The sequence below is a fragment of the Ursus americanus genome, chromosome 9, assembly GCF_024610735.1.
Source record: "Ursus americanus isolate L20-20 chromosome 9, mUrsAme1.1.p, whole genome shotgun sequence".
NCBI classification, from domain to species: Eukaryota; Metazoa; Chordata; class Mammalia; order Carnivora; family Ursidae; genus Ursus; species Ursus americanus.
Genome location: NC_142135.1, coordinates 75716073 through 75740225, shown reverse-complemented (window position 1 = coordinate 75740225; position 24153 = coordinate 75716073). Strand labels below are relative to the sequence as shown.

General features: G+C 35.9%; 1 protein-coding gene across 2 annotated transcripts in view; it reads right to left on the bottom strand.

Annotated features, from left to right (window-relative positions):
* The window catches only part of PXDNL (peroxidasin like), a 428875-nt gene that overhangs the window by 225411 nt on the left and 179311 nt on the right, over positions 1 to 24153 (bottom strand). The gene's annotated exons all lie outside the window — the stretch shown is intronic.

The window sequence follows — 24153 nt, the reverse complement described above, 5'->3', positions numbered from 1 at the left end:
TCTACTGCCAGAGTAAAATGCTAGAGGATTCACTTTTAGTGTGTTATAAAATATTTGCTTTTTGCTTTTTCTTTTTCTATGACTTATTAGGAAAACAGAAGTGTTTTGGCCAAGGGAGCGGGTGATTATTTTACTCATTATACACACAGACAGCCCAGAGACCCCAAATTCGACTACCTACTCAAACATACTTCACTTCTAAAGGTTCAGCCACACAATTAATTCCCCAAATAGCATTTGAAGCTACTATTCAACACCCCACCTATGGTACCAAAGCCACTCCTTGCCAATTATGCCAAGTGTTCTGGCCACCAGGGAGGTAGAAAAATCAATCTACAGTATGCATTAGAGTTGATGCCATACAGAGATAATGTCCATTTTTATGGATAATTTTTAGCTTCAGTCAATGATCCCAGCAACTTTATAGTCTACCATGGGTCCAAGAAATTTTTTAAGCTAACTAAAAGCAACACACTTAGTTAATATCTGGTTAATACCAGTCACAGACATTGTCCTGAGAAAATTTGTTATTTAGTTACTCCATCTATTGTTACTTGAAGAATGCCTATTCTAACCCACATTTTATTAAATATATGCACCAACACATACAGAAAAAAGTATATGTATGTATGCACACATGCATATATACATATAGTTATATGTAGATGTGTGCACATAGATATAATGCATATGTGTACATATAGATGCATATTTGTGTATACAGGTTCATGTGTGTATGCATACGTGCGTATATATACACTACATATGCGTGTGATTTGTGAATCTTCTATGTGATATTGATATGTGTGGTACATGATATGTGTATACAGTCTCAATCTCATCTGAACCACAGAATATAGGAAACTGACTATTTTCTTAATTGTCCCAAGAATGGTGCCTAGGAAAGGAGCTGATCCATTTAGCACAAAGGATGCCTTTGGGTCATTAGTGCCTCATTCTCTTACAATACCAGAATTGAAAAAGGAAAAGATACTATTTATCATAATTCATCTTTCTTCAGTATATAAAATGTGCTCAAAGCCTATGTTTCTGCATATTCTTACATAGTTATCTAAATTTTGGTGAAAATAAAAAAACATTAAATTTCTAAAATTGCACTGACATTGTTTTTATTTCTTGAACATTGTAATTCAACATGAATGTTAACAATCTAACATATGAGATCAAGCAACTTAACTCACAGGTTGTCTCGGGAATGTTTTTATTTTTGATAAGAAACAAATTCATTACAGTGGTTCACAGTTGAATGTGTTTTCCAATCACAAGTACATATGTCTTATTAAGGTTTATTCAAAACATTATGTATTCTATCAAAATATCTTTGTTATAGTTTTAATGGATGGAATATTTTACTAGCAATGTTTTGGCTAAGTGATTATAAAGACTGTCATATATATATCATTTTTTTGTTTTATTCTTCATAAAGTAGATGTATTCGAAATTTATGAGTGATTCTACTGACATTCAGAGCATAAAACAATATCTAACATTCTTTCACAAAAAATCAATGCAAGCTTGAGGAAATGTGTGGTTATATTCTATATCCTAATACTGGCTGTGATGCCAAAGAGGGGAAAAAAAGAAAAAAGCAGCAAGCAAAACTCTCAAGAAAAATATTATACTTTAATTGTGGAAACAAAATAACTCCTGAAAACAGGAGATCTGCCATCCTGTTGACCAAGCCTTGGGGGAGAAAAACCAGCAATAGACAAACAGGCCTGTTTTATTAATTGCCTCTTTCATTGTTGAAACAGTCTTACACACAACATGCACACACATACTTGTACATTTGATATACATACACATGTGTACCGTGTGGGTGGAAATATTTTGTTAAAAAGCAGTTAGTAGCTATTAGGGAAGTTAAAAGCTTTTTGCATGGTTATGTATTCATCATAGTAGGTAGAAGTAAAATAGAGCTTTCTCCTGTGCCACATAAAATTTCCATTCAAGGTAATGCCAAAAGTTACTCTGAAAATGAATCATTATACCCACATTTAAATACAAATAAGATAGTTTGGGGTTTTTTGTAAGTGGTAATAATGTTAACCTACTTCTGCTTTATAATTATGTTTACTTTTCATTTGGACACTCTCCAGAAATATGGTTCTGCTACCCTTAACATTCAGGGTTGTGCACTTCATTTCCATGCTTACTAAAGTAAATAGTCTAAAACTTTCAATAACCATAAACCATGATTCCTGAGTTATTTGCATAGTTACCAAGTAAGAGATTCTTGGCCAAAGTCAGTAAGGACTATATTTTGGAAATCTGCCACCACTAATGCCACTAAAAATATTTACATTATTATAAGCACCACATAAATCATTTGCAGTTCAAAACAGTGAAAACAAAAAACAAAAAAAAAGGCAAGGGATGGGAGAGGAAAGGAAGCAAAAAATCAGGCAGATTTAAAGAACACACTTCTTCAATTGGATATATCAACACTTCTTCATGCATATTTCTCAAAGGAAAAGGCCGATTTACGTGAGAAATCTCTCTGTGAGTGACAAATTCTTTCACAGATCCAATAAATAAACTGCCTTATCTTTAGAAATTTTAAGACTTCAAAATTTAAATGTTCTGAAGTAAAAGAAAGATACAGATATCTGAAAATTTGTACTGATAGTCATTTGTTTCTTTTTCTGTAAATTAAATAGTTCCTTTCTCTGTATTTCTACTTGGTTCTTTGTCTTTATTAATTTGTTAAGAACTCTTTGCATGTAAAAAAAATAAATTTTTGCTTATAACGTGTTAGAAATAGTATTTCAAAGTATGGTTTGTACTTTCAGCTCTCTTTATTATTTGTATCATACAGATGTTTTAAATCTTTATGTAATGAAATTTGTTAGTCATTTCTGTCATTTCTTTCATACTTTTGGGATTTTGTATCCTGCTTAGGCTTGTCTGAATGTAAAATTACATTAAAAGATTATTTTTCCTTAAGCTATTGGGGTTTTATTTTAATGCTTAAATATTTGACTTATCTGGAGTTAATTTTTTATTTTTTCCAAATTAGTTGTGTATTGTCATTATTATTGACTGACATAGTCATATTTCCTCTATGATCTGCAATGTTAATATAATCATATACATATCTCTGACATGCACTGGGTCTATTTCTAGACAAATTAGAATGGAAATATTTCAAATAGTGTTGTTTTCTGTTTATTTTCTATATAAGGTAGTTTCTATCCTTCTTCTTTTTTACTATTTCAATAGTTATTTTCACATCCACAACCCCACACCTCCACTCCACCCCCAATCCCATATACTTCAGGAACATTCTTCAAATTCAATGTGCTCAATTCAGCAGCACTTATACAAATTCAAAAAAAAATCCTTTGGCTACTTTAATTAACATTTAAATTTTACCATTGTGACTTCACCTATCTAAGAATGTGATTTGTCTTTCCACTTATCTAAACTGTCTATCTAAAATAAATATTCTCCTTTCAGGTGAATGTGGTATTTCCATTATACAATCATATCTTATGCTGACCATGATACTTTTGTCTTCTTTCCATAGTGGTAACTCATGTCTCTCTTTGACCTAATGCCATGGAATAACAACTCTTTAAGATGTACTTTTAAATAAGGGTGACAATGGACGTTATTTTAGTCTTGCATCCTAAAGAATTATGATAGTTTCAGACTAGAAGTTTTAGAAGGGAGAAAAAAAAAAAGAATGCACCAGTCAAGTGTAAACAAGGAAATAGGACATTGACAAAATATTGCAATTGTGCTCATAATTTGTTTTACCACAAATAATTATTATTACCAGCAGTAACTAAAAATATGACATTTTTAGATCTATACCAAAACCAATGAAGGGGTGCATTTTTAGTAGTATAGCAGGCATACTATAACTGCTTTAAGAAACCTCCCCCCAAATTATAATAAAATGAGTATATTTTCCAATCCATAAAATCCATTATTAAAATTAAAAAAATTGTCTAAACATTGGATTTCTAAAAATCTTAGGTCTTAATGTTATTTTAAGATACATTAATTGCAAGCTTTTTTTACTATTCTAAATCTAAATGCACTATACATACATACATACATACAAGAGCTATTATGTCATCGCCTAACACACAGAGCCAATGTCTATTTCTCTGAGCTCACAAAGTATGAGAAACATATCATCTTCATATGGCTTCTATTTTAGTAGAATTATAATGCTACATAAATAATCTGTGTTAACTATAGAAAAAATAGAAAATACAGACATGCACAAAGAAAGTTAAAAAAAAGAAAAAAATACTACTCAGAAATAACTACTTTGGTTAATATCTCCCAAACTTTAGATAGAAGGATTCAATGTTTGTAAATTGCACATAGTCAGATACTAGTATTTTTGTGTTTTCTTATATTCTTGTATTATACCATATTAAATACATATATTCTTCCTGGGATATGATTATGAAAGATATGATGACATACACTAAGTCAAAGACATTTCTCTCACCATTTATGCACATATAGTTAACAAAATTAAATCTATTTTGGAGGAGTCAAGCTATGAAATTTGAAATTAACAAACAGGATAATTTTATAGATTTGCTGAAATGTAAAATAAGTCAGATTAAATACTATTTTCCGATTTTCCTGAACTTTCATCCAGATTTAGCCATTTGAGTATTTCTTGCTAATCAGTTATAATCATGCTTTATATAATATAAAAATTTTTTTTAAAAGAGAAAGGATCTAAATTCAATAATGTGAAATGTCTACATATGGTCGTCATTAAAACTAATATATATGCATATATATATTCATGTTAAAAAGAAAATCCCAAGGCCATGTATACAGGATAATAATATCATAGATAAGGTTCTTAAATTATGAGTTTAATAATAAATAATATTAATTTTTTAATGTTGAATAAAAGAAAAATTAAGGTTAGATGCTCTTCCAAAAAAAAAAAAAATGCCAGATGCTATATGATTGTGGATTGTGGCATGATTGACTTCAGGAAACAAGGAAAATCGCCTCTTGTTAAATTACATCTGTGATGAGGAGCTGATGTCATCTTGCAGTATAGAGCATCATAGAATGTTAGACCTAAAGAGACTTTAAAAGTTATTTCATTTTGAATGTCTTGATTTGTTTTGACTCTGATTCAATAGTGAAACTGATGAAACATGAGTCTATCTTATCATAGGTTATTTTCAATGAAGTGAACATGTGCCTTTCAGAGATTGATGGCTAGCAAAGTGATCACTCATATTCTATTGGAGATGCTAAATAGATGAAGCTTCATCCTCATGGTTCTTGCATAGCTCAATGACAAAACAAAGCATAATAAACCTTCAGGTATAAGCATTTACCAGTATTAGAAATAATACTCTAAGGTATTTAAAGTTGACCACAACTTCCCAAAAACCTTTCTTAACTAAAATGTGCCTTATACAATGGAAAGAACTTACCCTCCCACCTCATAAAATTTACTAAAATGTATGTATTTGGGATATTTTCTTTCTGATAAACTAACATGCTTAGATATATTGTGGAATACAATCTGATTGACCCATATTTTTAATGAGGCACTCTAGAGAGAAATATTTTATTGAATGTCAAGCTCCAGCATCCCACCACCCATTCTGTATAGTGGTAGACCTGGAAAGTGAAAGGGACACAAGTAGAAGAACTTTTCCACACCCTCAGATGACTGTTCCTATACAGTCCAAGGCATCCCAGCTGCCAAACACTGCAGGTCAGCTTTGAGAGTTAATTTTCTCTAATAGCAGTAATTAATATGATCTTATTTTCTTTTCTTTTTGTTTTGTTTTTTTTTTTTTAGATTTTATTTATTTGATATATAGAGAGAGAGCACAAACAGGGGGAGCAGCAGGCAGAGTAAGAGGGAGAAGCAGACTCCCTGCTGAGGAGGGAGCCTGATGCTCATCCCAGTCCCTGAGATCATGACCTGAGCCGAAGACAGACGTTTAACCAACTGAGCCACCCAGGCACCCCATTATGATCTCATTTTCTTTGTCAACCTCAGGAGGCTGCAATCCCTAATGATCATAACGAAGATGACATGAAGCCCATTTATTTTAAGCTCTTGGGCTGCTCATTATCACCATGACTCTCAACCAATTTTCTATCCCTACTGCCAGTAATCAAATGGCAGATTATTAGAATTAGTGCGAAACCACTATACTATCAGGAAGAACGCCTCTTCTGCCCACCAATACATCTCAGCACAATAAAAAAGCAGATGGATACTTTGTTGCTCATCTTCTCAGGGCACCGCTTTCATTGACCTCTGGGTTTTCTTTTTAATCATAATGCCATGAAGAATTAATAAGGTAAAGAAAAAGAGAAAATTAATTGAGTGAGGCAAAAGAAAAGGCTCCTTTCATTTCCTGCTTTGACCTTTATTTTCAGTGACCCTTGAATGTGGAAATACTCAAATCGATGAGATGCTCTCTCAAGTCCTTAACCCAGACTCCAGCCCTCTTCCAATTCTGCCAGGATTAACCTGAAAACTCTCAAGATTCCATTCTGTTAGCTATGCCTTCTTATAAAGCCATTTCTAAGGCTTTTATGGCTCTCTAAGGATGAATGACAGTCTTGAAAGAGAGACTCTAGGGCACTACAAGAAGCACTATTTAATAAAAAGATAATGTGTTCTAATCCTCAATAAACCTCTTTAATTACTTAATATTTTGGACTTTGAGTTTGGCCATCTGCAATTTTTTTAAGTAAATCATAATAATAACATTGATCTCGTGATTCCAGAGTTAACACGGGATTATAATAAGATAATATATATGAAAATATAAACTAGAGGGAAGTAGGGTTGGTTATTTATAAAGTATGAGGATTACAGTAGAGACAGGGTGGTAAAGGATTACCTGGAGATAAGGGTTTCTTCTTGGGAAGATACCTCAGGAAGTCCAATGGAATATAGTGTCCCCTAGACCAGGGTCCTCAACCTTAGCTGTGTTGATATTTGAAGCCAGATAATTCTGTGTTGGGAAGTGTGTTGTCCTCTGAATTGTAGGATAGTTAGTAGCACCCCTGAGCTCTATCTTTCAGATGTTGGTGCCTCCCCTCCTCCAATTGTGTCAAATATCCCCTGTGGAGAGAAACCATGCCAGATGGTCTCCAGTTTCCAGCCTCAATTTTCAGATATAAGGGAGTAATAACTAATATGAATGATATACAGTAGTCACAAAATTTATTTTGGTGTTATGGCAGCCTACCATCTCACTTCCTACAGGTTAAATGTCAAGGTTGATCAAAGTATGAGAAAGGAGAGAGCAGCAGGCAGAATCTAGAGGTGGGAAGCAGGTAGCTAAGGTGAATCAAGAGAGTGAATCGACATGGTGATAGAGGTGAAGAGAATTGGTAGGAAATAGAAAACAATAGTAAGACAACTCACAAACAGACCAACTGAGGTATAAGTATGAATCACATACTTACAAGAATAACATAGGCAAAAATGAGAAAAACCAGGAATCATTAAAGGGAAATAAAGAGCAAGAGTGTATGTGTGTTTTCAGAAAAACTCCTGGATGGCCATTTACTGCTTTAAACATCCTATATTTCAACTTGTATGAATCACATACTTACAAGAATAACATAGGCAAAAATGAGAAAAACCAGGAATCATTAAAGGGAAATAAAGAGCAAGAGTGTTTGTGTGTTTTCAGAAAAACTCCTGGATGGCCATTTACTGCTTTAAACATCCTATATTTCAACTTGTTCCTCATGGGGTTGAGGGAAGCTCCCAACATCTCAAATGTACAGAGAGAGGCTTCTGATACCACCAGGTAACAACCATCATACCTGGACAACTGCCTGGTGGCTGCCCCTCCAAAAACCATGATAGTTCTTTTACTGTCCTGTATATGCCATGTTCTTAAAGGCCCATTATTCGTGCATTTGTTACTATTTACCTGATGAAACTAAATAACAAGGTCACAAGTTACTGACCTTCTTCAATACCTCTCAATTTTTTTCAACAGTCAGTTCTAGCCTCCAGGGGTGGATCTAACACATTAAATTTAATCAAAGAAAAGGAAAGGAGAGCACAAGGTTTGTCCAAAGGTTTAGCTCCTTGAGGTAATTGGCCTAAACACAAATTACATTTTTGGTCCCTATAAGAAGAGGTGCCCCACTTAACCACCTTGCTCTGCTCCCCTCAATCACTGGTCAACATTTTAGAGCATGACACTTGAGCAGTTTGGGACTAATAGGACTTGGATTCCACTGGATTAAGCTTTTTAAGTGTCTAACCCATCATTAGCATGGTACAGAGCCCTGAGCATACATCAGATACATTTTCAATAAATTAGTGTAAAATTATTATTTATAATAGTATAAAAAATTGAAAGATGGCAGTAGAGTAGGATGACCCTAGGCTGATCTTGTCCCATGAACACAACTAGGTAACTATCAAATCATCCCAAATACCCCAGAAATTGACCTGAATACTGACAGAACAAACTCCTAAACAAAAGGGAGAGAAGAAGCCACATCAATGAGAGTAGGAGGTGGTTTAGGGGAGAAAAGAATCTTGGATGCTACAGAGGGGAGGGAGCCACAGTCACAGAGAAGGGCGAGAGAGAGAGGAGCACACAGGGAAATACATAAGGAGTTTTCCCCAAAGCTTGGAAAATGAGAGGGGCTGAATTTTATAAGTTCTTGCAACCAGGGGGGTTTAAAGCCTGGAGTTTTAAACGTCAGCAGGCTTGACTGGGATAGAGCCTGGAAAGTATTGCACTGTTTCCAGAGAGAATGCAGGCAAACAACCCAGGGGTAGGCAGCATGGCAACAGTGATCCGAGGAATGCCTGGGGCACATGGAGGGGAAGTATTCTCTCTTCTTGAAGTACATCCCTGAGAGGCAGCATTCATGGAGACATCTCTCCCAAACAAAGGAGCTGACTAGTGCCATTTTCCTCCTGCACTCTTCCGCATAAACACAGAGCCATGTAGAAGTGGCACAGCTTCACACTGGCTTGCCTAACTTGCTTACATCAAGCCCCACACCCTGCACTCTGGCAGGACTTCCCTTTTCAGTCAAGCTTGCCTCAGTCCCAGGGCAGTGGGTCCCTTCCCCAAAAGACCAGAACAAGCCCCTGCCCACACCACATCTCTGACCAGAGAGTTCTACAGGGCTTCAGTTCTGGTGGAGTCAATGTCACGTCTCATTTCACAAGCAGACTACAGCACACCTAGTTAAAACTTGCCACATTCAGACCAGAGACCAAACACTACACAGAGCAGGCAAAGAGAGCCTCTGCAGATGACTGGCCTGAAGGATAGAACAGCAACAACAAAACAGCAGAGCACATGAAGCCCCAGGCCACATGAACTTTTCTTTACAAGGCCATTACTTTTAGGAGCAGGAGACATAACTGGCTTTCCTAGCACACAGAAGAAGGCAGAGACTTAGACAAAAGGCCAAGATGGACTATTTTATCCCAAATGAAAACACAAGATAAAGCCAAGTCCAGAGATCTAAGTGAAACAGATATAAGTAACATGCCTGATGGAGAATTGAAAGCAATAATCATAAGGATACTCACTGGACTTGAGAAAAGAAAAGAAGACATCAGTGAGGCCCTTACCATAGAAATAAAAGAGTTAAAAAAGAATCAATCAGAGATTAAGAATGCAATAAATGAGATTGGAAACAGGCTGGATGCAATGAACAGCAGGCTGGAAGAAGCAGAGGAATGAATTAGTGACCTAAAAGGCAAAGTCATGGAAAACAATGAAGGTGAACAAAAGACAGAAAGAAGAATTATGCAACACAAGAATAGATTTAGGGAGCTCAGTGACTTCATCAAATGTAACAACATTAGTATAATGAGTCCCAGAAGAATAAGAGAGAGGAAGGGGGGTAGAAAATTTACTTCAAGAAATAATAGCAGAAAACTTCCCTAATCTGGGGGAGAAAACAGACATCCAGATGCAGGAGGCACAGAGAATGCCCACCAAAATCAACAAAAGCAGACAAACACCAAGCCATGTTGTTATTAAATTGGCAAAATACGGTGATAAAGGAAAAACCTTAAAAACAGCAAAACAAAAGAAGTCCTTAACTTACAAGGGAAAACCCATAGGCTAGCTAGAGATTTCTCAACAGAAACTTGCCAAGCCAGAGGGAATGGTAGGCTATATTCAAAATGCTGAATAGGAAGAATCTGCAACCAAGAATACTCTATCCAGCAAGGCTATCATTAGAATAGAAGGAGAGTTTCCCAGACAAACAAAAACTAAAGGAGTTCATGTCCACTAAACCAGCCCAGCAGGAAATATTAAAGGGGACTCTTTGAGTGCAAAGGAGAGACCACAAGTGACAAAGATAAGAAAGGATCAGAGAAAATATCCAGAAACAAATAATAAAATGGCAATAAACACATATCTATCAGCAATTACTTTGAATGTAAATGGACTAAACATTCCAATCAAAAGACATAGGATATAAGAATGGATAAAAAACAAGACCCATCTATATGCTGCCTACAAGAGACTCATTTTAAACTTAAAGTCACCTGCAGATTGAAAGTGAGGGGATTTAGAAATATTTAGCATGCAAATGGATGTTAAAATAAAGTTGGAGTAGCAATTCTTAAATCAGACAAACTAGGTTTTAAAACAAAGACTTTAAAAAGAGACCAAAAAAGGCATTATACAATAATAAAGGGGACACTCCAACAAGAAGAGATAATGATTGTAAGTATTTATGCCCCTAACTTAGGAGCACCCAAATACATAAAACAATAACAAACATAAAGGAGCTCATTGATGATACAATAATAGTTGGAGACTTTAACACCCCACTCACAGCAATGAACAGATCATCTAATCAGAAAATCAAGAAAACAATGGCTTAGAATGGCATACTAGACCAGATAGACTTAGCAGATATATTCAGAATATTTCATCCTAAAGCAGCAGAATACACATTCTTCTCAAGTGTACATGGAACATTCTCCATAATAGATTACATATGGGGTGACAAATCAGGCTTCAACAAGTACAAAAAGACTGAGATAATACCATGCACCCATGCACCTTTTCTGCCACAACACTATGAAACTTGAAGTCAAGAACAAGAAAAAATTTGGAAAGACCACAAATATATGGAGGTTAAACAACATGCTACTAAAGAATAAATGGGTCAAAGAAAAGAAAAATAAAATACATGGAAACTAATGAAAATGAAAACACAACAGTTCAAAACCTTTGGGATGCAGCAAAAGCGGTTCTAAGAGGGAATTTTATAACAATACAGGCCTACCTCAAGAAGCAAGAAAAATCTCAAATAAACAACCTCACCTTACACCTAAAGGAGCTAGAAAAAGAACAACAAACAAAACTTTAAGCCACCAAAAGGAAGGAAATAATAATGAGTAGAGCAGAAATAAATGATACAGAAATTAAAGAAACAATAAAACAAATCAATGAAACCAGGATCTGGTTTTTGAAAAAAATTTTAAAAATATATGAACTCCTAGCTAGACTTATCAATAAAGAACAAAGAGAAAGGACCCAAATAAATAAAATCACAAATGAGAGAGGAGAAAAAATAACCAACACCACAGAAATACAATAATTATAAGAGAATATTATGAAAAACCATATGTCAATAAATTAGACAACCTGGAAGAAATGGATAAATTCCTAGAAACATATAAACTACCAAAATTGAAACAGGAAGAAATAGAAAGCTTGAACAGACCAATAACCAGCAAAGAAATTGAATCAGTAATCAAAAACACTTTCTTCATTTGTTTTGTTTCTTAAATTCCACATATGAGTGAAATTATATGGTATTTGTCTTTCTCTGACTGACTTATTTCACTTAGCATTGTACTCTTTAGCTCCATCCATGTCATTGCAAATGTCAAGATTTCATTCTTTTTTTATGGTTGAGTAATATTCCATTATAGACAGCTCATCTTCTTTATCCATTCTTCAGTCAATGGATACATGGGTTGTTTCCATAGTTTGGCTACTGTTGATAATGCTGCTAAAAATGTTGGGTGCATGCATCCCTTTGAATTAGTATTTTTGTATTCTTTGTGTAAATACCTACTAGTACACTTGCTGGATTGTAAAGTAATTCTATTTTTCACTTTTTGAGGAACCTCCATACTGTTTTCCACGGTGGCTGCACCAGTTTGCATTCCCACCAACAGTGCAAGAGGGTTCTCCTTTCTCTGAATCTTCACCAGCACCTGTTGTTTCTTGTTGTTGTTTTTTTTTTTTATTTCAGCCATTCTGAAAAGTGTGAGGTGATATCTCACTGTGGTTTTGATTTGTACTTCCCTGATGATGAGTGAAGTTGAGTGTCTTTTCATGTCTTCTTTGGAAAATTGTCTATTCATGTCTTTTGCCCATTTTTTTTAAAAGAGAGAGGAAGGAAAACCAAGAAGCAAACTCTTAACTATGGAGAACAAACTGATGGTTACAGGAGGAGAGGTGGGTCAGGGGATGGGTAAAATAGGAGATGGGGCTTAAGGAGTGCACTTGTGATGAGCACCGGGTGTTGCATGAAAGTGCTGAATCACAGTATTGCACATCTGAAACTAATATTACATAGTATGTTAACTAACTAGAATTTAAATTAATACTTAAAAATACATACATACATAATTTTAATTTAAATGCTTGCTGTTTTAATTCTAATATTTTTCATCATCTGGGACTACCACTTATTAATAGATAGACCTTTCCTTCTCTTTGTGACAAAATGTTCCCGAAAAACATTTAATAGACAAACTATTTTAAGTGTCCCTAAAGTAGTTAGAGGAAGAAAGGTCTGTTCAAGTTTTCTATTGCTTTATAACAAATTACAACAAATTTAGTTGCTAAAAAACGGCACCCATTTATTATCTCAGTTTCCATGGGTTAGGAATTTAGTCACAGCTTTGTTGGATCCTTTGCTAATATTTGAGCAGGCTGAAATCAAGGGGTCAGGAAGGGTGAGTTCTCATCTGGTCCTTCTCCAAAGTCATTCAAATTGTTGGCTGAATTCAGTTCCTTGCAGTGAGAGAACCAATGCCCTCACCGCTGAATGCCACCCTCTCCACAGGCAATTCACAGCAAGACTGTTTTTCTTCTTCCAGGTAGTAGGAGAGCACGTCTGCTGCTTAGAGCTGCCTTGAAAAGGTTCACCAGATTAGGTCAGGCCCATCAGAACAGATTCTTTTTTGATTAACTAAAAGTCAACTGATTAGGGCTTTAATTAAATATGAAAAATCCTCTTTACCTTTGCCACATAAGATAAATAATCACAAGAGTGATATCCCATTAGACATATAGTCCCCCCCCCCAATGCTCCAGAGAAGGGTCCTTGTGCACATCATTGAAGGTCATCTTAGAATTCTTACTGTCATCTGGAGCTTTGGGGTTAGTAGTTGACACATCATCATCTTTATTATTAGCTACAGTGTGATAGCACTTAATAAAATTTTTTAAACATTTTAAAATGATGTATTATCTAGGGATACGTGCCACCCTTATTTGAGATATAAATAAATATAAAGAAGTGAAAAATAGTAATTTCAGTATAGTAGTCCCCTTGATAGGAAAAAGAGGATGTAATAAGGTTTACTGTTGGTTAATCTTAACTGGGATGGTAGTTACAGAGTGTTCATTATTAGACCTTTTAAGAATCCTTAAATATTTTATAATAAACACTTAAATAGCTTTACACAAGCATTCATGCAGCTGACTCTGTTTTCACAGTTATAAGACAAAGCTTCTGCCTTCAACAGTCCCAAAAATCTAACAAGGGAATCAGACAAATAAGAAATTACAAATTTCTTACAAATTTTTATGTGGGGAAAAAAAGCCATGGGATGGGTCAGACACCCACACCAATTTCTGAGAGAGATAAAGCCAGGGAAAGTTTACCAGAGGAGGGAGCATGGTGTTTTGGAGGACAGATGGGAATAATCTCAAGAAGTAAAAAAACAGAGTGCCAAGAGAGGGTCAAGAGATATTACACAGAACAGTACATTGTTGTCGATGTCTGTCACTGTCAGAGGGCACTGGAGGTGTGCAGATTAGAGGGAGCTAGTAGAGAGTGGATGAAGCTAAGAGCAAACAAAGGCACATTATGAAGAACCTCCCATTCCCTGCTACAAGCTTCCTTCTTAAGGGGAAAGCACTGGAGCCCTTTAGCCAAAGGAATAATGGCATTTACAAGTATCAGTCTAACAATAGGATGAAAAAAATGCTTGCTTAGACTGGAGGGAGATAGAGGAAGACAGTGAAAGGAGGCTAGATTCAGGTATGCTGGATATTTTCTGTTTGCCCCTGGGACCCACTTCTAGCCCTTTTCCACCTGGCGCTGTGCTGACCTATAGGGACTGAAAAAATGGTTTCTTTGCCCTGTGACTTCCAGTTAGTTTCAGCAAATGGGGAGCAGCAGCAAGATAGTGAAGGGAGGAAGGAGAGTAAAATTGAGATATGTACTTCCCAGATTCCTTCCTACAGATTTGCAGAGGACTGTCAGCCTCCATCTAAAGACCACCGTTCCTGTTAAGTGCCTCTTTCCACACAACTTTCTGTATGTCTGACTCCATGTCTGATATTTGCTCTCTCCTGTTATTCCTTCAGGGGGGATAAAGTCATGGGATAAGGCTAAGCATGGGGTATTGCATTTTTCTGTGTATTTTCCTACACCATGCCCAAACCTTTGTAATAGTCCCTGAACTAAACTGTCTTCAGAATGCCCAATTTGTGTGTGCCATTGTTTCTTGTCAGACACTGCCTGACATAAGGATTATTGCCATGATCCAAGGAAGACTTACCAAAAGCCTAAATTAAGGATGTAGATAGAAAGAAGAATGGTCTGGAAAATTAGAGGTAAAATCAATCATAGTTAAAATAAGCAACTGAATATGGGGGCATAAATGAATATCAAACGTCCCTCCCAAATTTCAGATCTGGATTATCAGAACAATGGCATCATCACTTACCAAGAAAGAGAATCTGGCCAGAGGGATATAGAGACATTAAGTCAGGCTTGGTCATGGGTTAAGTCTGGGGGAGACTGTAATTGAGGTGCCTAAATGCAACAAAGTGTAAATCCATTGGTTAGGTCTCCTTTGGGCTATGAACTAAATTAAATTATTTCTAGAGAAAAATATATCTATCCATATATTCGTATCCATATCTATATTTATATCTGTGTGTATGTACATATATGTACATGTATGTGTGCACACACACATGCACAAGTGAAAGGAAGGAAAGAGGGTCTGAGGAGGGTCAGGAGGTTGGACTGTTAACAGAAAATCCCCAAGGAAGTTTGAGAGAATAAATCAAAAACATAATTCACCAATTTGACAGTTTGACTAAAGGCTATCCCAATCTTCCCCAACCTCTTTAAATTAAATAAATGCGTATGAAATTTTAAAAGAATATTATTTTACATGACCCATTTCTTGAAATTACATGACATTAAATGACAGCAACTGTTACTGTATATTTGGACATTCTAATTTGCAAAAGGTTCATTGGAGATACCCAAAAGATAGTGCAAATAAAGCATACAAATGCTCTATCAATCTCTTTTAACTAACTTTAAAATTAGAATTGCATTCTTCAATTATGATGCTTTTCTGTTGGGTGCCACAAGTTTCCTGGTTCTCTTGTTGCCATTGGAAGGAGCAACACAAAAAGAATGCTAGACTTTCCTCCAGTGTTCACATGTGACACGTAGTGACTAGGAAACTTAAGAAGATATATGTTTTAAAAGATAATGATTTCTGGATCAGTCACTATTAAATGGAAATACAGCAAATATTAGAAGACAGTGTTCTCTAAGTGTTGGGATTTTTATTTAGTTTTGATTGTTTTATGTTTGAATAGTCTGCATTTTACAAGATGTCCACAGTAAATAGGTATTTACTTTACAATGAAGCAAGCATGCTTACTTAAAAATATAAATTACGCATGGGTTTAAGAAATGCCTGTTAGATATAGTTCTACTACTAACAATGGAAAGGGAAAATAAAGCCGAGACGGTTTGAAAGGTGTCCTCTTTCCTTCTGACTCTAGTGGTAAACACACACACTCCACACATACATTATACACACAGTGAGGAGTCTTCTATCCCAGCCCTTTTCAAATACAAAGATTTCCAAATAGTTATGAAAGATCTTTTGAAAAAAATCCCACCATTTTGAAATTCACTGCCTCTTTCTTGGCTGCCAAGTTCTAGCTTCCCATTGAGTCATTGTGCGATGAAAATGGTCTTCTGAGCCCCCAATGCTGCCTCTCTCTATAAAACCTGCCACTCACCAGGCTCTCCATATGGCAGCAGCAGGACTGAAGCTAAAGGGCAGAGGCACCAGCCATCACCAAAGCAGAGAACTGGCCAGAAATAGGAAACACAAACAAAGCAAAGTCAGAAAGGTAAGGCCCATACAATCTGAAAGTCAGCAGGTGTTGGCATTCAGGACAGAGTCCATTTCTGTGGACTTCAATAAACCAAATAGCAAATGAGAAATTGAATGAAAACCTGCCTGATGGATTGATGGAGGCTGCAGGATCAGGATGGAACCGTATTCTAAGAACCAGGTATTCTAAAATTGCTACTATATTCCTTTGGAAAATTTTATCTGCTTTTAAAGGGAAAGGTACAGTAGTCTCCAACTATTCAGCCAACTGTTCATATTTTAGTCCCCCTTTCAGCTGCAAACTCACTGAGAAGTAAGTTCTCAGCTCAGAGTGCCTGCGAATGGACATCCTGATAGGAGGGCACCCCATTAAAGGTCAGTGCCTCTGCCTCTCATGGGGAAGAGCAGGGCTCAGGAGGAGGAAACTTTGAGAGCAAGAAGAGGGGGCTCCAGGTGGTAACTGATGATTCATAAAGAGTGGCAGTAAGGAACAGTGGTTAAATTTGGTGCTCTGGACTCATGCAGACTCAAGTTTAAATCCCAGATCCAAAAGTACCATCTTAGCTTCCAGGGTGGAAAATAATGATGCCTTACCCTGTACAATTACAATTAGGACTGAACTAGTATAGTCTGGTCCTTAATGAGTGCTCAAAAAAATGTTAGCGGCTCTTAATTTAAAAATGATTAAATCTCCTGGGTTCCAACATTCTTTTACATAGGTGAAAGTTCTAGTGTTTCTTGTATATTTCGAGACATAATTTCAAGCTTGGAAGCACAGTCTGAAGCATATGATCTATAACATAGATCAGATTTCAGAAATTTTGCCATGGAAACCTATTTGTATTTTTAAGGGAAAACTGAAAATGTACTCTTTGAACACAACGAAGATGTTACAAAGAAAAATTTGAATTAAATCTGTCATTGAACTGAAAGTAACAGATGAAGACACATGGCTTATAGCCATATTTCTAAGATATCCTTAAGAAATTTTCTGTATTTTGAAGGTTTCGAATTTAATACCTTTAATCCTGGGGATGGTTAAAAACTCTCAATATGTCAGATGTAAAATAAATCATTTTCCTAACTTAATATATACAACACTATAGTTTATTCCCAGAGTGGTTTTAGGCAACATATTGCAAACATTTACCCCTAATGTCTTGCCTGTTATTGTTTTCTTGGAATTCCAGATATCACAGAAGCCCAATTTATGGGGTCACCATGGCATTTGCATATTTGCAGCTTGCAACTCGACCAGTTAGAGAAAGAAAATAGTTTCTCCTAACAACTACATAAATTGCTTTTGTGTGCTTTCTCAGGACATTATATCAATATTTCTGTAAAGTTCTAAAGAAATGAAAATTAGATTGCTAAATAACAATATAGTTTACCCTTTGGAGTTTAGTAATAGGTTGACTCATGAGCCACAGTTTTCATGATATTACTAATATATTGTAAAACGAACAAAAAAAGTACTTTTCTATCTCACTAATTTCTCCTTTAAAAAATTAGGAATATCAAGTATTATCTGTATTCAAATTTATTTTATGAATACTACTCTCAAATTTTGTTTCCATGTGTAAACGTATATTATAGATTACCACACATCATAAAGTTGCTACTAACCTGTATGTTTTAGATTATTTTATAGTAGTATACAAGCATGTATTCTATAAAATATAAATGGGATAATAGCAAAAGTTGGTATTTTAAAACTTGAGCATTCAAAATTAGTTTATCAATTTCCTACTACGTGCTCCTATAAAATCTTACTGAGAAACTTGTGATGTATTAATATAAAATAATATTAAAAGACCATATACATACATATATGTATTTTAATATATACCAGATAAATGATACATAGTGCAGCAGAAATACAGACTTGGCAGGGTATGACAGGCAGAATTCTAAGATGTCTCCCCACAGGATCTATTCCCCAGGGACGAGACTTTTAATATAATGATGTATCATGCCTATGACTATATCATCTTACAAATGCAAAAGGAATTTTTCAGATAGAGTTAAAGTTACTAATCATTTCACTCAATTAATCAGAGTGACATTACCTGGACAGGCCTGACAGAATCGCACTGAGCCCTTTAAAAGTAGTTTTCTCTACTTCCGGCAGAAGGGGAAGTCAGACAGACTCAAAGCATAGAAGGATTTGGTAAGCCACTGCTGGCTTTGAAGATGGAGGGGGCCACCTGCCACCAGAGAGGAGCCTCCAGTAGCTGAGAATGACTTCCAACCAGCAAGGAAGCAAGCACCTCAGTCCTACAACTACCTGGATCTGAATTCTGGGACAGACTGAATGAACCTGGGAGCAGGTGCTTCTCTAGGGCCTCCAGAGAACAGCCAAGCCACTGACACGTGGCTGACAGCAGAGCCTGCCAGACTTCTGCCCACAGAGCAATGAGTTCAGGAATGGGCATTGTTTTGAGTCAGGCAGTCTGTGGTGATTTGCCAATGCTGCAATAGAAAACTAGTACAGAGGGATATTTTATATAATTTGAGATTACATAAATGCCTGACAATGTAGCCACAACAACCTGTTTGTTAAACAATTTGTGTTAACATTAGAAATCAGCTAGAATAAAGTCTTACATTATTATTATGACATATGAACTCTCAAGAAGGAAATGACTAATAAAAAGTGACCACAGGGCAGTTAATTAGCATAATGTCATGAATAGCAAGATGAACAGGTAGCAGTAAAAATAGCTCAGAATGAGGATTTAAGGGAACGAGATTTTAGCCCTGGCTCCCGAACTAAGTGGTTAATACATACAACGCATCTGGGCCTCAGTTTCTTCTGCAAAATAAGGTAGGTGTACAGGCTTATTTTTAATAATAGAAAAAGAAAGAATCAAGTCTCAGACCTTTGGAGAGAAGGAAACTAGGCTCACCTGCCTCTTTTGTCTCCTGCAGCTCAAATGTCCATTGTGCTTTGCCCACGCTGCCCCCTCAACACCAATCAGAAAGTGCGGGCTAACCAGGGAGGGCACTTAAGCATCCCACCTCTGAGCGAGAAGAGGGGTTTTGGCCCCCTGACCAGCTCCCTGTGCCTATGCAAACCTGCTTTTCTCAATATTAAACGTGTAATATTTCTGTAATAAGAAATGCAAGACTTTCTATGCTTCCTGCATTGAAACTTCAATTCTTACTACTGAAAGGGTCTTCCTTGTCTTCTCTCTAGCTATACCCTCTGAGACAGAAAGGCTTTGCTCCACTCTTTTCCACTCCTGGGGGAAGTCACTGCATAGCACATGGAAGAAGTAGAGCACCCCACTCTGGGCCTGACATCAGCTCTACCACCGAGCTGGCCGGTGCTGCCTTAGCTGTCTGTGCTTCCTATATTCTGGGATCAGAACAGGACCTCAAAAGACTATTAAAAAGATTAAAGGTGTAATGAATGCAAAGCATTTAGAAGAGTTGGTGGTAATCGTGCAGCAAGTGTTCACTTTTCTCATTGTGACTCTGGGCTGCTTTGCTCTCCCCCTTAAAGAATATGTTCCTGTGCTCACGCCAGTGTTTATTTGGCACCTACTCTATATTAGCATTTAATCATGCGTTCTCTGTGTTTCAACCACCACAGTTGCGTATGTCTTATCTCCTCACTTTGCGTGGAAGATGCTGGAGGGCTTTCCGTCTTTCCTGGGATGGACCACAGCACCCAGCACAGAATCCTGTGCACGCCCAGGCTCCCTCAGTGCCCTTGTAAGAATGGATAACACACAGTCAAACCCTCTTGCTGTGTTTTTTCCTCTCTTACCCATTCGTGGTTTTTTTTTTTTTTGTTTTGTTTTATTTTGTTTTTTGTTTTTACTCTGGCCATTTTGAGAAAAGGATGCTATAGAGAATGCTTACAGATTCAACACTGCAATGAAGAGAAATCCACATAGGTAAATAGCCTCCTTTTTCCTTGCCAGAATCCTATCAGCCCCAGGAGCATAAAGTAATCCAGAAGTGACTCACCCACCCCAACATCTCCCAGTGAAAAACCTGCAGACCACTTGGAGCGGCGGAGGTTACTCATCCCCCTGCGACCAGGTGTGGGATTTTCCCCTCTAGAGCAGGTATGTGGGACCTACGCCAAGAGAGCAGGAATGAATTTGCCTCAAAGGTAGGGAGAAAATAGTCAGGTGTTTTTTCCCCCCTACTTTGGCCATGAGAGAAGTATTTATTACCAAAACTGTTTTGGCAATATTGCATTTGAATTTAGCATTTTCACATTACTACTAATAATGGTATTCTTACTGTGATCATTTTATGTTTTATCATAGAAAATATTTACTTTTGTTGTCAGTTCACTGAAGATAAACAATATTTTCTAAAACAAACTATTGCACACTATAAATAAACTAACACAGAGATGACTGTCACAATTAAAAATAAAGAAATCAATGGAAAGGTGGTGATTGGAAGCCTACTCTACCTTACCACGTCTTTCTTCTGATATATATATGTCCCCCTTTCCTCAAAGTGGACTCACTTTGAGAACTCACTGATTATTAAAATCAGTTTCTATCCAGGAAATGTGACATAGCCAAGGGCTCAGAAGTTCCCACTCTGAAAGTCATTTTAAGCATGAATCTATAATCAAGTACTCAAGATAAAACAATTATTTATAATTCGTGATGACTATTACCCATTATCCATTATTGTATATGTGTTTTATTAATAAAACTTACTTTTTAAATAATCAAAAATTTAAATGTTAAGTAATGGATAATTAACATGAGCTTTAAACAATTTTAATTTTGAAATAATTATTATGAATGGTTATACACCATATCCCAGATTTATTCCTAAGTCCTGGGGGATGTAAAACTAATAAAATATGATACATAGAAACCTGAAAAATTACTGAAGTTACTTGAAAAAGCACTATACAAAACTGTAATAGAATTTGAACACATAATAGAATTTGGAGTCAGAGTGACAAGGTCCTGGTTATAGTGCTTGCCCAAGTCACCCAGGCCTTCTATTTCCCATGAGAGTGCCTGCCTTATCAGGAAACTGCTAGAATCCTTAGGATACTAAAGACTAAAGACTGAAGACTAAAGCTAAGACTCTTTCATCCATAGGAAAAAAAGTGACATATGATTTTAAAATATTACTCTTATAAATTATACAACATTCATGTGACTTCTAAACACCATCACTATCAAATATTTATAAAGACAAATATTAGTAAATAGATTAATCTTCAAGCTAACCCCAAGTAGGTCAAATCACACTAATTCTTCCATTTTACAACCATCTATATAGATTCCTTAAGATTCACTTAAATTGAAAACAAGTTTGAATTTTAATATTTAATAAAATATTAAATATATAATGATATATTGTGATATCATAAATATTAAAAAGTTACATACATAATGATTTCTTTCTAATGGAGAAAAATCTGTTTTTCTGAGCAAAATATTACGGTCTAAATTTCATACAGTGCTCTGGAGGGATAGCAAGAATAAGAGTAAAATATTTTGATTAGAATATGGTAGCACATGATTGGGACTGCTTACAGGTATAATCAGGTTGAGAAGTTTGGAAATAACAAAGTAGCAAGTTCTAGTCACACCATAGAAAAATAGAGAAAAAGAAAAAAGAGAAACTCAGCACTGAAATAATTTTCTGGCTTAAGCCCAATAATAGCTTGTCTTTAAAATATTTATTTAGAATAGATTTTTTTTTGTACTCTAAGGGAAAAAGCTGTGATCTATAATTCTATCACCCTTTTCTTCTTTATAACCAGACTTACTAAACAGCTAATCAAAGATTTAAAGGTTTTCTTTGAATATCCTGTAGTCTTTGAGCCTGCCCAAAATAATGAGCAAATTAGGATTTCATTATATCATGCCAGAATTAAGGCCTTTGTGACCAAATGTCTGTCATAAAGCAATACCTTTGAAAACTCAACAAAAAGTGTAATTTTAAAACCTAATTTTATTTTTTATGCTAAAAATGTGCTAATGTGATGGTGGCATCAAATGACCTGAATTAATGAGGAGACATTAACAAGAAGTATTTTATCAAAGATAACAACTAGAACTAACACTTATATAATACTATCTACCAGGCACTGCTGGGAGAGTTATCTATCTACCTACCTACCTACCTACCTACCTACCTATCTGTAGGAATATATAAACCAAGGCAATCTTCAGCGACTTTTCATTCTCTCTGATATATGAATATAAAAGCTATAGTTCTGTTTTAAGAAACAAACCATTCCTTGCCTCAATCCATTTTTCTAAAACGTCATTTAATAATGAGGGTGCTCTGACTCTGAGGGTAGTAGCTATCACTCAGGTTGAGAGTTCCAGTTTGGGGCACCTGGGTGGCTCAGTCATTAAGCGTCTGCCTTTGGTTCAGGGCGTGATCCTAGAGTCCTGGGATCGAGCCCCATATCAGGCTCCTCTGCTGAGAGCCTGCTTCTTCCTCTCCCACTCCCCCTGCTTGTCTCTCTCTCACTGGATGTCTCTCTCACTGGATGTCTCTCTCACTGGCTGTCTTTGTGTCAAATAAATAAATAAAATATTTTAAAAAAAAAAGAGTTCCAGTTTGGCTGATGTGCTCTGCCCCTTCTTCCTTGACCATTTATGTGTATTTTTCATACAACTACTGCTCTGTGGAGGATTACTTTCCCAGGTAAATATATGCTCTGTTTGGAACCTCCAAACAAACTTTCAAGCTTTTTGTCATTGGTTCTTGCTGACTAACAAGTGTCAAAAGTGGATTCTGTTGTCAAACATTCAAAAAAGTGGATCTAGTAAAATGCAAATGATAACCTCTGTCGAAAGCCAATGTTTATCATTGTGAACCAGAGTCAATTTATATTTTAACAAATATTCAATTTAAACAATTGGATCAGTAAACCTAGCCTAATGTAAGTAAACTGTCAATCAGTTTGCCATTATGAACTAAAGAGGTTATTTTTTGTTATCAAAAATTGAAAGGGTGATAGACATAGAACTAGCATATGATCTAGCAATTCCACTTCTGGAGATTTATCCAAATAAAACAAAATACCAATCTGAATAGATATCTGCACCTCTATGTTCATTGCAGCATTATCCACAATAGCCAAGATATGGAAGCAATCCAAGTGTCCACGGATAGATGAATGGATAAAGAAGATGTGGTATATTCATACACAATGGAATATTAGACAGTCATAAAAAGGGAAATCTTGTCATTTGCAACAACCCTGATACACCAGAGTTTATTATGCTAAGTGAAATAAGTCAGAGAAAGAAAAATACCATTTGATTTCACTTATATGTGCAATCTAAAAACCAAAATAAACAAACAAAACAAAACAAACAAAGTCGTAGATACAAGAAACAAACTGTTGGCTGCCAGAGCAGATGGGAGTTGGGCAAAATAAGTGAAGAGGACTAAGAAGTACAAACTTCCAGTTATAAAATGCATAAGTCATGGGGATGCAATGCACAGCATATGGAATGTAATCAATAATATTGTATAAAGTTTATGTGGTGACAGATGATAACTAGACTTACCATGGGGATCATTTTGTAATGTATAAAAATATCAAATCACTGTGTTGAACACCTGAAACTAATAAGACATTGTATGCCAATTATATTTAAATTTTAAAAATGTGTTATGCCTTCCCCTAAAAAATTTTTTTAAGAGTGAGCAATGGCAGAAAGAAACAAAGCTGTCATTATGTGGGCTGTGTCCATTTAAATCTTAGGGTTTCCATTCACATTAGCTCT